The sequence below is a fragment of the Atractosteus spatula genome, unplaced genomic scaffold (genome assembly GCF_055471065.1).
Source record: "Atractosteus spatula isolate fAtrSpa1 unplaced genomic scaffold, fAtrSpa1.hap1 Scaffold_30, whole genome shotgun sequence".
NCBI lineage: Eukaryota > Metazoa > Chordata > Actinopteri > Semionotiformes > Lepisosteidae > Atractosteus > Atractosteus spatula.
This window is the reverse complement of record NW_028296858.1, coordinates 93,733-108,163: the sequence shown is the minus strand read 5'-3', so window position 1 is coordinate 108,163 and position 14,431 is coordinate 93,733. Positions and strand designations below refer to the sequence as shown.

The 14,431-nt window shown below is 50.2% G+C and overlaps 1 non-coding gene and 1 pseudogene across 1 annotated transcript; one reads left to right on the top strand and one right to left on the bottom strand.

Annotated features, from left to right (window-relative positions):
- Nucleotides 1–1,740: 1,740 nt before the first annotated feature.
- Nucleotides 1,741–1,859, top strand: LOC148807461 (5S ribosomal RNA; annotated as a pseudogene).
- Nucleotides 1,860–2,483: 624 nt separating this feature from the next.
- LOC148807460 (U1 spliceosomal RNA) lies at nucleotides 2,484–2,647 on the bottom strand. Its single transcript, XR_016088868.1, has one exon. It is a non-coding gene; the product is annotated as a U1 spliceosomal RNA (small nuclear RNA).
- Nucleotides 2,648–14,431: the final 11,784 nt, after the last annotated feature.

Here is a 14,431-nt window from a genome sequence, read left to right as displayed (position 1 = left end):
CCTGTCCAAGCCTGAGGAACAGAGAGTGAGCCTTTCCCTCAATAAGAATAATACAGTGTGTGACCTCCTGTCCTAGCCTGAGGAACAGACAGTGAGCCTGTCTCTCAATAATAATAATACAGTGTGTGACCTCCTGTCCCAGCCTGGGGAACAGTGAGCCAGACTCTCAATAATAATAATACAGTGTGATCTCCTGTCCCAGCCTGAGGAACAGACAGTGAGCCTGTCTCTCAATAATAATAATACAGTGTGTGATGTCCTGTCCCAGCCCAAAGGAAGAGACAGTAAGCCTATCTCTCAATTATATTAATAAACTGTTTGATCTCCTGTCCTAGCCTGAGATACAGACAGTGAGCCTGTCTCTCAGTAATAATAATAAAGAGTGTGATCCACTGTCCCAGCCTGGGGAACAGACAGTCAGTCCGTCTCTCAATAATAAAAAAACAGTTTGTGATCTCCTGTCCCAGCCTGAGGAACAGACAGTGAGCCTGTCTCTCAATAATAATAACAATAATAATTATAATAATAATAATAGAGTGTGTGACCACCGACAATGGCCACAAAGCCGGGGAATGGCACCTGTAAAGTGTTAATTGGGGCACAGGAACAGCCCGTCTTGTCTCGGGGGCCGGCTTCAAAGACAATACAGCAAACACAACGGGGCGGGGGAAGAAGACGACACGACACATGCAGGTACATTCAGTTCCGGCCGGAACGAGTCATTTGTCAGTGTTTTCAAGTGCTGGGAGCCGAGTAATCCTTCGCTTGTATCGTTTCTCCCCGGTGACTAGATCTCACCCTGCGACTCTCGACTGGGCTCACCCACGGCAGCCCAGCAGGTGTGAGCCTAGCTGGCACCCGGATGGGAGATTCCCCCCGGAAAAGCTCAGGTTGCTGCTGCTCCTGCAAGAGGTGTGACTGGGACCAGTAGGGAGCGCTCACCCTGCGGTCTGTGTGGCTTTCTTATGCCCCAGCATCCTGATGGCAACACTCTGCTGCACAAACAGGCGCCGCTCTTCGGGGGAGGCGTAAAACCGAGGTCCCGACCCTCCTTGGCCATTAAGAAATTCCAAGGCGTCTCTCAAAAAGAGATGCCGGAGGTGTCACTCTGGTGTTAGTGTTCCCCTTTACCAATCAGTCGGGGTCTCCTCCTAATCAGCGTCTCATATGTAACAATCAATGACGAGGCCCCCCTGTCCTGCGATATTGTACTTGTCTCCTGGCCGCTGGCTGGCGCCGTGAGATTTAGTACTTGCGCAAGAGACCGGGGGCAGAGCGCGAACGCGGTCCCCCGCCCCCCGCAAAGTGTGCGCTCCAGGTTCCCTCTCGGGGCTCTGCAACACAGCGGAAAGGCAGCGAGAAGGAGCCTCTTGCTCTGACGCCGCAAGGCCACAAGAGGGCGGAGGCGCCGCGCGCCCGGCCGACGTGTTGGACTGGTGCGCTTTATGTGCTGAAATAAACACGCGACAGCCCAGAAATGTTTTCAGAGTGCTGTGCACTGGAGGTTTTTGTCTTGTGAAGACTTGCCTTGTGCTCCTCCGAGCAGTTTGTTTGTTCTCCTCCAGTGCGGGACAAGCCAACACAAGGGAGCACATTCGCCAACATCCAGGTACGCAATGCGATTTGGAAAGAAGCTCCTTTCCAAAGAGTTGCACACGAACGATCCTTCAGTCCCGCTCGGGGGGCACGGAGCCCCAGCCACACACAGCTTCAAGTAGCGAGTCAGGCGTCATGGCTTTCGCTTGCGGCCACACCACCCTGTACGCGCCTGATCTCGTCTGATCTCGGAAGCTGAGTAGGGTTGGGCCTGGTTAGTATTTGGATGGGAGACCGCCTGGGAATGCCAGGTGCTGCAAGCTTTTGCTCTCTCGGCCAGCAGGGGTCGCCGTTGGTACCGTAGGCTTTGGGAGGAAAACCTGGAGGATGGAAAGGTGATCTATAGCCTCATCTCTAGAGATGTTTTGTTGCTATGGCATGTGTGTGACCCATATAAAAAAAAAAACCCGTTTGTAAAACAAATATCGAAGCTGCCTCTAAATCTGCAAATGAAGATGAGTCGATAAACCACTTGTTTTTCGTATAACTATACATATATTCATTTATTACTGATTTCATTCATTGAGCACGGATACAATAGAGGTACAGCCATTCACTGTTTGACATGTCTGCACTGCTACAGAACCTAGCAATCAGAAAACGGGTGAAACTGTCTTGAGAATTAGCATACAGTACCGAGGCCCCCATGACCAAATAAAGGCTAACCTCGATAATCAGCCTAAATAATGCAGATTACAGCAAAACGACTGACTTTGAAAAGGGAATGAATGTCCGGAAGGAGTAGTGTAACCAGCTTGAAATGCTTCTCCGGACCTCTAACTAAAAGAAACCGGGAACCAGCAGTGGCATCGACTCCTTTCGAACTGGGATTCTATCGCAGCTTGTGGTGTCGTAACTCTTCCGTATCCGATATGGACCAAGCACATCAGGGGAGAGCGCGAACGCAGTCCCCCACTACCAGAAATTATGCAGTCGAGATTCCCACATTTGGGGAGTTCGCAGGGGTCAGCACAGCCGGAGTGCAATGGCCGAGCCTCACCCTGGGTGAACCTCCTTCTTGATCAAGGTATCTCCCCTGCCAGGTAAGTATGAGTTGTACAAGCCCCTGCAAGTGGCCCGCACCCACAGCAAAAAGCGCGCAGCCTAGACCAGCTCCTCGCCCCGCATCGCCACCGCATAACAACGCCTGAAGAAGACCCAGGCAGGTCGAAACGCCGCGACACAAAGAAAAGCAAGATTGCCTTTTCACGGAGCCATAGACTCTACAGAGGTAAATTGCCTAACAGTGGAAACCTAACGGTGCCAACGAAGCTTTATGAACGAAGCTTTTTTTATTTTTTTAAGTATGGATCGTTATGGTATGCGTCAACCCAGAGTTGACAACGCACGCTGCCTTACGGTCACTCCCCACACCGCCACCCACACCGCCTACACACCAAACCACACCACATCAGACACATCAAACAGACAGGATACCTTCCAACTAGGAACCAGGATCATCTACAAAATGATCCAGACAGTCAACCACCTAAAAAACACAGCAGTTTCCGGAGGGGAGAACCAGGCACCCGCCAGCCTACGACGGAAGACAGAGGAACTCAAGCACCTCATAAGACCGGCCAACCCAACCGAACTCACATGTTTGAAGCTAGTAAGCAATGCCAAAAACTGGCTCCACACCACATTGCAGATCCTCGAAGAGCACTACGAGGAAACTCTCACACATCTGTCCAGACGACTGGAGGACCTGGAGCTTCCCGGCTGGGAACAAGCTTTCGCGGTTGCCTCCAACTGGGCAAAGAAAAATTATGGGAGGAAAATACAGAAGGACACGTTGGACCATACACAAGCTATGGTTACTGCTACACTTAGCAACAAGGAATCCACTATCCCCACGTCTCCAAACAGATTCCAAATACTCGACACACTAATCAGGGAAGAGGTAAATGGCTCAGAAGAGACATACGTAACCCAGGCAGAATCCCTTCCAGAACCAGTGAAGAGACACTGGGAAAGCAGACATCCAACCCAGAAATCTGGCCCCATGAGAGCCAGAGCATATACTCCAGAAATAGATTACTTTCCTCCAATCCCCAGGCCACAAAGGATCCGAAGAGAGCAGAGAAGCAAGAAGACAGAGAAGACTTCATACTACCTTTCCACAAGGCCTGAACATCAGAAAATAAAGTGGGAGGGTTTCAGTCGTTGGAAGGAGAGTGCAACACTCCTTGTCCCAGATGGTCCCTTCTTAGAGAAAATCTAGGAGAAAGAGCTTTGTTCCCCTACCCTAACCCTAATACTAACACTGACATTAACCCTGATCCTAACCCTGACCCTGGTCCTAACCCTAACCCTAATCTTAACCCTGACATTAACCCTGATCCTAACCCTGACTCCGACCCCGACTATTACCCCCCCACACCAGCACCAGCCCAACCAAGATACAGACCACACCGACATGACAAGACCACAAGAAAGCTAATGGACAGGAAGCTGGAAACCCACAAACGCTGGCTCTGCATAGGGGACTCCAATTTATCAAGAATACCCCCCTATGAAAATCCAGATCTACAGATAGAAAGCTACCCAGGAGCATCATTTTACAATGCAGCAAACCTCCTACAACACACCCCCCGGAACACAGTAGTGGAGAAAATCATTCTATCCTTTGGAATCAATAACAAGGCACAAAAAGCAAAGGAAACAGCTATCAAACAACTATGACAGATGCTACGGGAGGCTAAGGGAACCTTCCCATCTGCAGAAATATACATCCCACTGATTAATTACTCCAGAGACCAGGAAAAACCTGGACACAATAAACAATCACATACAGCAAAACATGCCATACCTCCCCAAACTGGAAGAAGCTCTTTTCAAGACAGAAAGAGATGGAATTCACTGGACCACCGCAACAGCTAAAAAAATGCTAGACCACTGGTCACAACATTTAAACTGGTAAGCCCCAAAGCCGCAGAACAAGATGGGGACAAGAACAACAAAAATATTGTAAATCTAAGCAACAACTTCCACCCCACAACTGAACAAATAAACCTCCTCAATAAGAGCTTATCATTTGTCCCCACAGTAGGGACAAAGAAAGGTTAGAAAACCAGACTGAAAAGCAAAATCCGACAATACCACCGTCGCCTTAAACTGACCGCCTTCTTTGAGGATAAAGACACCGACACAGAAAGGGTTCCCTTCCTGCCTAAATCCAGTTGGGAACCAAGGGAAAACCAACTGCCACCAGAAATCCAGGAAATAATTCAAGAGGACAACAGAATTCTACAAAAACTCCGACCATACAGGTACTCACACAACATAACAAAGGAGGAACCCGTAGCCTTAAAACATTTAAAGGAAAACAAACATATAGTCATAAAACCAGCAGACAAAGGGAGTGCAATAGTTATCATGGATAGAGAAAAATACATTGCAGAAGCACACAGACAATTAAATAATCAGAAACACTATACTACATTGGAAGAACCGCTGTACAAACAAACAGCACTAGAAATAGGGCAAATCCTACAAACTCTGGTTGAATTAAAACACCTAACCAAAAAACAGGCATTCTACCTAAGAGGAGAGGAATCACCACGACCGAGGATTTTCTACCTCCTCCCAAAAATTCATAAAGCCCCAGAAACATGGCCACTCCACTACGAAATTCCACCTGGGAGGCCCATAGTGTCCGACTGCAACAGTGAATCCTACAGAATAGCAGAATATCTAGACCATTTCCTCAACCCCATTTCTAAACACCACCCAAGTTACATCAAAGACACCTATGACTTTGTAGCCGAAGTCAAAAATGCTACAATACAACAGGAAGCCTTCCTGTTCACCATTGACATTGACAGTTTATACACCAACATTGAAACTACGGAGGGACTGAAAGCAGTATTTCTCAAATACTCTGACCGCAACAGACCAGAAACACAAATTCTGAAGCTATTGGAAATTAGCCTCAACAAAAACGATTTTGAATTTGAAGAGCAATACTACTTACAAATAAAAGGAACTGCTACGGGGAAACGCTTTGCTCCGGCCTATGCTGACATCTATATGGCCCATTGGGAAGCCACAGTATTCCCAAAATGTACACACAAACCTACACACTACTTCAGGTACCTTGACGACATCTGGGGAACGTGGACGCACGGCCCACAGTCCTTTCAAGAATTCATTAACACTCTCAACACACACCACAGGTCCATTAAACTCAAATACACCAAGCATGAAAACCAGATAGACTTCCTAGACACCACCACATACAAGGGTTCCTCCTTCAACAACACAGGCAAACTGGACATCAAGGTATATTTCAAAGACACGGACACACACGGCTTACTGCACAAAGACAGCTTCCACCCAAAACATACTTTCAAAGGACTGGGAAAATCACAACTCCTACGCTTCCACAAAATCTGCACACAACAACAAGACTTTGAGGAAGCCAAACACACACTCTTCCAAGCCCAAGCTCTACGCCCGAGAGGATATACACAAAGATTCCTCAGAAATGTGGCACAAACATTTCTAAACAGAAAAACACCTGATGACAGCAAAATAATCCCCCTCATCACAACATACTCCCAACTCAGCGGAATAACCAACCAAAAACTAAAGTCTACATTCACCACGATATTAGAAAACACAAACCTACTGAGGGAACACAAAATCATATCTGCATAACGAAAAAACAAAAACCTACAGGATTATTTAGTCCAAAGCAAACTAAAACCAGTACAAAACAGATCAAATACACCAAAAGCCAAACACTTCAAACAGAAAACAACGATCCAAAACAACAAAACCAAAGAAATCTTCCAGTTGCAAAGGGTGCTCTCAGAAAACACCAATAATGCTGTCTATGGCATCCAGTGCAAAACATGCGGGGTGACCTATGTGGGGGAAACGGGTAACTCCATCCGAACCCGACTGGCACAACACAGGTACAACATCCGGAACCAGCGGGAAAGGAGGACTCACCTGGTGGCACACTTCCTACAGCACGGGCTGGAAGCGCTGGAGGCCACAGGACTGGAGAGCAACCCCAACTGGACAGAGATGGAAAGAAAGAAAAAGGAAACGGAGTGGATCAAAAGACTTCATATTACCTTTCCACAAGGCCTGAACATCAGAAAATAAACTGGGAGGGTTTCAGTCGTTGGAAGGAGAGTGCAACACTCCTTGTCCCAGATGGTCCCTTCTTAGAGAAAATCTGGGAGAAAGAGCTTTGTTTCCCTACCCTGACCCTGTCGATACTGACGATTGCACCTAACCCTAACCCTGACGATACTGACGATCGTACCAAACCCTAACCCTAACCCTGACAAAACCCGACGATCGCACCTAACCCTAACCCTGACGATAGTGACGATCATCCCTAACTCTGACCCTGACTCTGCCAGCAGCCATATCACCCTGCAACTAACAACTGGCAACCCACTGAAGTTAAGCAGGTGTGAGCCTGGTCAGTACCTGGATGGGAGACCTCCTGGGAAAGGTTGCTGCTGGAATAGGTATTAGTCGGGCCAGCAGGAGGCGCTCACCCTGTGGTCCACATGGGTCCTAATGCCCCAGTATAGTGATGGGGACACTATACTGTAAACAGGTGCCATCCTTTGGATGAGACGTAAAAGCGAGGTCCTGACTCTCTGTGGTGATTAAAAATCCCAGGGCGTTTCCCGAAAAGAGTAGGGGTATAACCCCGGCGTCCTGGCCAAATTTCCCATTGGCCCTTACCAATCATGGCCTCCTAATAATCCCCATATATGAATTGGCTTCATTACTCTCTGCTCTCCTCCCCACTAATAGCGGATGTGTGGTGAGCATTCTGGTGCACTATGGCTGCCGTCGCATCATCCAGGTGGATGCTGCACATTGTTTGGTAGTGGAGGGGAGACACGATTGCCTGTAAAGCGGGTTGAGTGGAGTGTCCAAAAGAGCACTATGTAAGTGTAAGCAATTATAATTATTAATTAATTACTGCTTTACGCAGAGAGTGGCGGGGGTGGGATGTCAGAGCCATACGACACTTCTTTACGGAGAGAGTGGCGGGGGTGGGATGTCAGGGCCATACGACAGTGCTTTACACAGAGAGCGGTGGGGATGGGATGTCAGGGTCATAAGACACTGCTCTATGCAGAAAGTGGAGGGGGTGGGATATTAGGGCCTGACAACACTGCTTAACGCAGAGAGTGGAGGGGTGGGTGTCAGGGCCATACGACACTTCTTTACGCAGAGAGTGTCAGGGGTGGGATGTCAGGGCCTGACGATACTGCTTTACGCAGAGAGTGGCGGGGTTGGATGTCAGGGCCATACGACATTGCTTTACGCAGAGAGTGGTGGGGGACGGATGTCAGGGTCGTACGACACTGTTTACGCAGAGAGCGGAAGAGGTGGGATGTCAGGGCCATACGACAACGCTTTACACAGAGAGTGGAGGGGGTGGGTGTCAGGGCAACACGACTGCTTTACGCAGAGAGTGGTGGGGGTGGGATGTCAGGGCCTGATGATACTGCTTTACGCAGAGAGTGGCGGGGGTGGGATGTCAGGGCCCGATGAGACTGCATTATGCAGAGAGTGGCAGGTGTGTGTGTCAGGGCCATAAGACTGCTTTACGCAGAGAGTGGTGGGGGTGGGATGTCAGAGGCTGACGACAGTGCTTTACGCAGAGAGTGGTGGGGGAGATATGTCAGGGTCGTACGACACTGCTTTACACAGAGATTGGAGGGGGTGGGATGTCAGGGCTATACGACAGTGCTTTACGCAGAGAGTGGTGGGGGTGGGATGTCAGGGCCTGACGATGCTGCTTTACGCAGAGAGTGGTGGGGGTCGGATTTCAGGGCTTTACGACACTGCTTTATGCAGAGAGTGGAGGGGTGGGTGTCAGGGCCATACGACACTTCTTTACGCAGAGAGTGGCAGGGGTGGAATGTCAGGGCCTGACGATACTGCTTTACGCAGAAATTAGCAGGGGTGGGATGTTAGGGCCTGACGATACTGCTTTACGCAGAGAGTGGCGGGGGTTGGATGTCAGGGCCGTAAGACACCGCTTTATGCAGAGAGTGCAGGGGGTGGGGTGTCAGGGCCATACGACACTTCTTTATGCAGAGAGTGGTGGGGGTGGGATGTCAGAGCCTGACGACAGTGGTTTACGCAGAGAGCAGAGGAGGCAGGATTTCAGGGCCATACGACAGTGCTTTACGCAGAGAGTGGAGGGGAGGGATGTCAGGGCCTGACAACACTGCTTAACGCAGAGAGTGGAGGGGTGAGTGTCAGGGCCATACGACACTTCTTTACGCAGAGAGTGGCAGGGGTGGGGTGTCAGGGCCTGACGATACTGCTTTATGCAGAGAGTGATGAGGGTGGGATGTCAGGGCCTGACGAGACTGCATTATGCTGAGAGCGGAGGGGTGGGTCTCAGGGCCATACGACACTTCTTTACGTAGAGAGTAGCGGGGTGGGTGTCAGGGCCATACGAAACTGCTTTACACAGTGAGAGGCGATGGTGGGATGTCAGGGTCGTACGACACTGCTTTACGCAGAGAGCGGAGGAGGTGGGATGTCAGAGCCTGACGACACTTCTTTACGTAGAGAGTGGCGGGGATTGGATGTCAGGGCCTGACAACACTGCTTAATGCAGAGAGTGGAGGGGTGGGTGTCAGGGCCATACGACACTTCTTTACGCAGGGAGTGGCGGGGGTGGGATGTCAGGGCCATACGACAGTGCTTTACGCAGAGAGTGGCGGGAGTGGGATGTCAGTGCCTGACAACACAGCTTAACGCAGAGAGTGGAGGGGTGGGTCTCAGGGCTATATGAAAGTGCTTTACGCAGAGAGTGGTGGAGGTGTGATGTCAGGGCTTGACGACACTGCTTTCTGCAGAGAGTGGAGGGGTGGGTGTCAGGGCTATACGACAGTGCTTTCCTCAGAGAGTGGTGGGGGTGTGATGTCAGGGCCATACGACAGTGCTTTACACAGAGAGTGGTGGGGATGGGATGTCAGGGCTAGACGACATTGCTTTATGCAGAGAGTGGAGGGGTGCGTGTCAGGGCCATACGATACTACTTTACGCAGTTAGTGGCGGGGGTGGGATGTCAGGGCTAGACGACACTGCTTTATTCAAAGAGTGGAGGGGTGGGTGTCAGGGCTATACGACAGTGCTTTCCGCAGGGAGTGGTGGGGGTGGGATGTCAGGGCTTGACGACACTGCTTTATGCAGAGAGTGGAGGGGTGCGTGTCAGGGTTATACGACAGTGCTTTACGCAGAGAGTGGTGGGGGTGTGATGTCAGGGTCATACGACAGTGCTTTACACAGAGAGTGGTGGGGATGGGATGTCAGGGCCTGACAACACAGCTTAACGCAGAGAGTGGAGGGGTGGGTGTCAGGGCCATACGACACTTCTTTACGTAGAGTGTGGCGGGGGTGGGATGTCAGGGCTTGACGACACTGCTTTATGCAAAGAATGGAGGGGTGGGTGTCAGGGCTATACAACAGTGCTTTCCGCAGAGAGTGATGGGGGTGTGATGTCAGGGCCATACAACAGTGCTTTACACAGAGAGTGGCGGGGGTGGGATGTCAGGGCCATACGACAGTGCTTTATGCAGAGAGTGGAGGGATTGGTGTCAGGGCCATATGACACTGCTTTACAAAGAGAGTGGCGGGGGTGGGATGTCAGGGCCTGACAACACAGCTGAACACAGAGAGTGGAGGTGTGGGTGTCAGGGCCATACGACACTTCTTTACGTAGAGAGTGGCGGGGGTGGGATGTCAGGGCTTGACGACACTGCTTTATGCAGAGAGTGGAGGGGTGGGTGTCAGGGCTATACGACAGTGCTTTACGCAGAGAGTGGTGGGGGTGTGATGTCAGGGCCATACGACAGTGCTTTACACAGAGAGTGGCGGGGGAGGGATGTCAGGGCTTGACGATACTGCTTTATGCAGAGAGTGGTGGGGAGGGTTTCAGGGCCATAAGACACTGCTTTATGCAGAGAGTGGAGCGATTGGTGTCAGGGCCATATGACACTGCTTTACACAGAGAGTGGTGGGGGTGGGATGTAAGGGCCTGACAACACAGCTTAACGCAGAGAGTGGAGGGGTGGGATGTCAGGGCCATACGACACTGCTTTATTCAAAGAGTGGAGGGGTGGATGTCAGGGCTATACGACAGTGCTTTACACAGAGAGTAGTGGGGGTGGGATGTCAGGGCCATATGACAGTGCTTTACGCAGAGAGTAAAGGGGGTGGAATGTCAGGGCTTGACGTCACTGCTTTCAGCACAGAGTTGACTGGTGGGTGTCAGGGCCATACGACACTTCTTTACGTAGAGAGTGGCGGGGGTGGGATGTCAGGGCTTGACGACACTGCTTTATGCAAAGAATGGAGGGGTGGGTGTCAGGGCTATACGACAGTGCTTTCCGCAGAGAGTGATGGGGGTGTGATGTCAGGGCCATACAACAGTGCTTTACACAGAGAGTGGCGGGGGTGGGATGTCAGGGCCATACGACAGTGCTTTATGCAGAGAGTGGAGGGATTGGTGTCAGGGCCATATGACACTGCTTTACACAGAGAGTGGCGGGGGTGGGATGTCAGGGCCTGACAACACAGCTGAACGCAGAGAGTGGAGGTGTGGGTGTCAGGGCCATACGACACTTCTTTACGTAGAGAGTGGCGGGGGTGGGATGTCAGGGCTTGACGACACTGCTTTATGCAGAGAGTGGAGGGGTGGGTGTCAGGGCTATACGACAGTGCTTTACGCAGAGAGTGGTGGGGGTGTGATGTCAGGGCCATACGACAGTGCTTTACACAGAGAGTGGCGGGGGAGGGATGTCAGGGCTTGACGATACTGCTTTATGCAGAGAGTGGTGGGGAGGGTTTCAGGGCCATAAGACACTGCTTTATGCAGAGAGTGGAGCGATTGGTGTCAGGGCCATATGACACTGCTTTACACAGAGAGTGGCGGGGGTGGGATGTCAGGGCCTGACAACACAGCTTAATGCAGAGAGTGGAGGGGTGGGATGTCAGGGCCATGTGACACTGCTTTATTCAAAGAGTGGAGGGGTGGATGTCAGGGCTATACGACAGTGCTTTCCGCAGAGAGTGGTGGGGGTGTAATGTCAGGGCCATACGACAGTGCTTTACACAGAGAGTAGTGGGGGTGGGATGTCAGGGCCATATGACACTGGTTTACATAGAGAGTGGCGGAGTTGGGATGTCAGGGCCATATGACACTGCTTTACACAGAGAGTGGCGGGGGTGGGATGTCAGGGCCTGAAGATACTGCTTATCGCAGAGACCAGAGGAGGTGGGATGTCATGGTTATATGACAGTGCTTTCCACTGAGAGTGGTGGGGGTGGGATGTCATGCCCATAAGACACTGCTTTATGCAGAGAGTTGAGGGATTGATGTCAGGGCCATACTACAGTGCTCCACTCAGGCCTCTGCTTGAATTTGTACTCCTCCTCTCTCTCCCTACCTCTACCTCTCCCTCTCTCTACCTCTCCCCCTACCTCTCCCCTTTCCCCTCCCTACCTCTCTCCCTACCTCTACCTCTCCCTCTCTGTGGGGCCAGCAGGGGGTGCTCACCCTGCGGTCTGTGTGGATCCTATTGTCCCAGTATAGTGATGGGGGACACGATCTGGCCCACCAGCGACGAGCAGGTTACCAGATCTTGACAAAGGGGGCAACTCTTAGTCGTATGAGCTTAGTCACACATCTCAGCGATTAAAAAAACAAAACAAACATATTATGTCCATTACTAACGACTTTTTTTTCCTACATTGAAAGTCTCTTTCCCGGGTGATTTTCTAGCGCGACTGGGGCTCTTCATTTCTCCTCGGTGTCTCATCGCGGGCGGATTTGAAACAGACCACAGAACCTGCCGCTGCAGTGCTCTCGGTTAGGGGCTCTCATCCTGCATCACCAATCTTCCACAGGAGGAACGGAGCTGGATTTCTGTCTGGAAAATAAACTCCAGAGTGAGAGAGAGAGAGCAGAGAGGGGTAGGGAGAGGTAGAGAGAGGTAGAGCGGTAGAGAGGTAGAGAGAGGGAGAGAGGTGGAGGGTGAGGGGGTTAGGGAGAGAGGGAGAGGTAGAGAGAGGGAGAGGTAGAGGTAGGGAGAGAGAGGGAGGAGGAGTACAAATTCAAAGAAGGAGAAAATCCACAACACAACACAGGCGTCGGCATGCGTGGGCTACAAAAGGAACAAGTAAAATATTTCTTCCGGGCTGAAAAGAGAAGGAAGGAAAACACACCGTTGCGGCACTACGACACGAAGACGCCGAGCCGGTTAAGCACAGCAAACCCAACCTGTTCTCACAAGTTGCTTGCGCTTCAGGCGAAATAAAAGCTGCTGAGCTAAATCAGGAAAGCGGTAACTATTAGGACTGCTCACTGTTCCTCAGGCTGGGACAGGAGATCACACACTGTATTACTATTATTGACAGATAGGCTCACTGTGTCTTCGCTTGGGCTTGAACAGGAGATCACACACTGGATTATTATTATTGAGAGACAGGCTCACTGTCTGTTCCTCAGGCTGGGACAGGAGGACATACACTATATTATTATAGAGAGACAGGCTCACTGTATGTTCCCCAGGCTGGGACAGGAGATCACACTGTATTATTATTATTATTATTGAGAGACAGTCTCACAGTCTGTTCCTCAGGCTGGAGCAGGAGATCACACACGGTATTATTATTACTGAGAGACAGGCTCACTGTCTGTTCCTCAGGCTGGGACAGAGGATCACACACTGTATTATTATTGAGAGACAGGCTCACTCTCTGTTCCTCAGGCTGGGACAGGAGATCACACACTATTATTATTATTGACAGATAGGCTGACTGTCTGTTCCTCAGACTGGGACAGGAGATCACACACTGTATTACTATTAATGAGAGACAGGCTCACTGTCTGTTCCTAAGAGTTGGACATGAGATCCCACACTGAAATATTATCATAGAGAGACAGGCTCACTGTATGTTCCCCAGGCTGGGTCAGGAGATCACACTGTATTATTATTATTGAGAGACAGTCTCACTGTCCGTTCCTCAGGCTGGAGCAGGAGATCACATGCTGTATTATTATTATTGACAGATAGGCACACTGTGTCTGTGTCGTTTGGGCTGGGACAGAAGATCACACACTGTATTATTATTACTGAGAGAGAGGCTCACTGTCTCTTCCTCATGCTGGGACAGGAGATCACACACTGTATTATTATTATTGAGAGACAGGCTCTCTGTCTGTTCCTCAGGCTGGGACAAGAGATCACACACTGTATTATTATTATTGTGAGACAGGCTCACGGTCTTTTCCCCAGGCTGGGAGAGAAGATCACACTGTATTATTATTATTGAGAGTCTGGCTCACTGTTCCCCAGGCTGGGACAGGAGATCCAACACTGTATTATTATTATAATACGGAAAGCGGTAACTATTAGGACTGCTCACTGTTCCTCAGGCTGGGACAGGAGATCACACACTGTATTACTATTATTGACAGATAGGCTCACTGTGTCTTCGCTTGGGCTTGAACAGGAGATCACACACTGGATTATTATTATTGAGAGACAGGCTCACTGTCTGTTCCTCAGGCTGGGACAGGAGGACATACACTATATTATTATAGAGAGACAGGCTCACTGTATGTTCCCCAGGCTGGGACAGGAGATCACACTGTATTATTATTATTATTATTATTATTATTGAGAGACAGTCTCACTGTCTGTTCCTCAGGCTGGAGCAGGAGATCACACACGGTATTATTATTACTGAGAGACAGGCTAACTGTCTGTTCCTCAGGCTGGAACAGTAGATCACAGTATATTAGTATTATTATTGAGAGTCTGGCTCA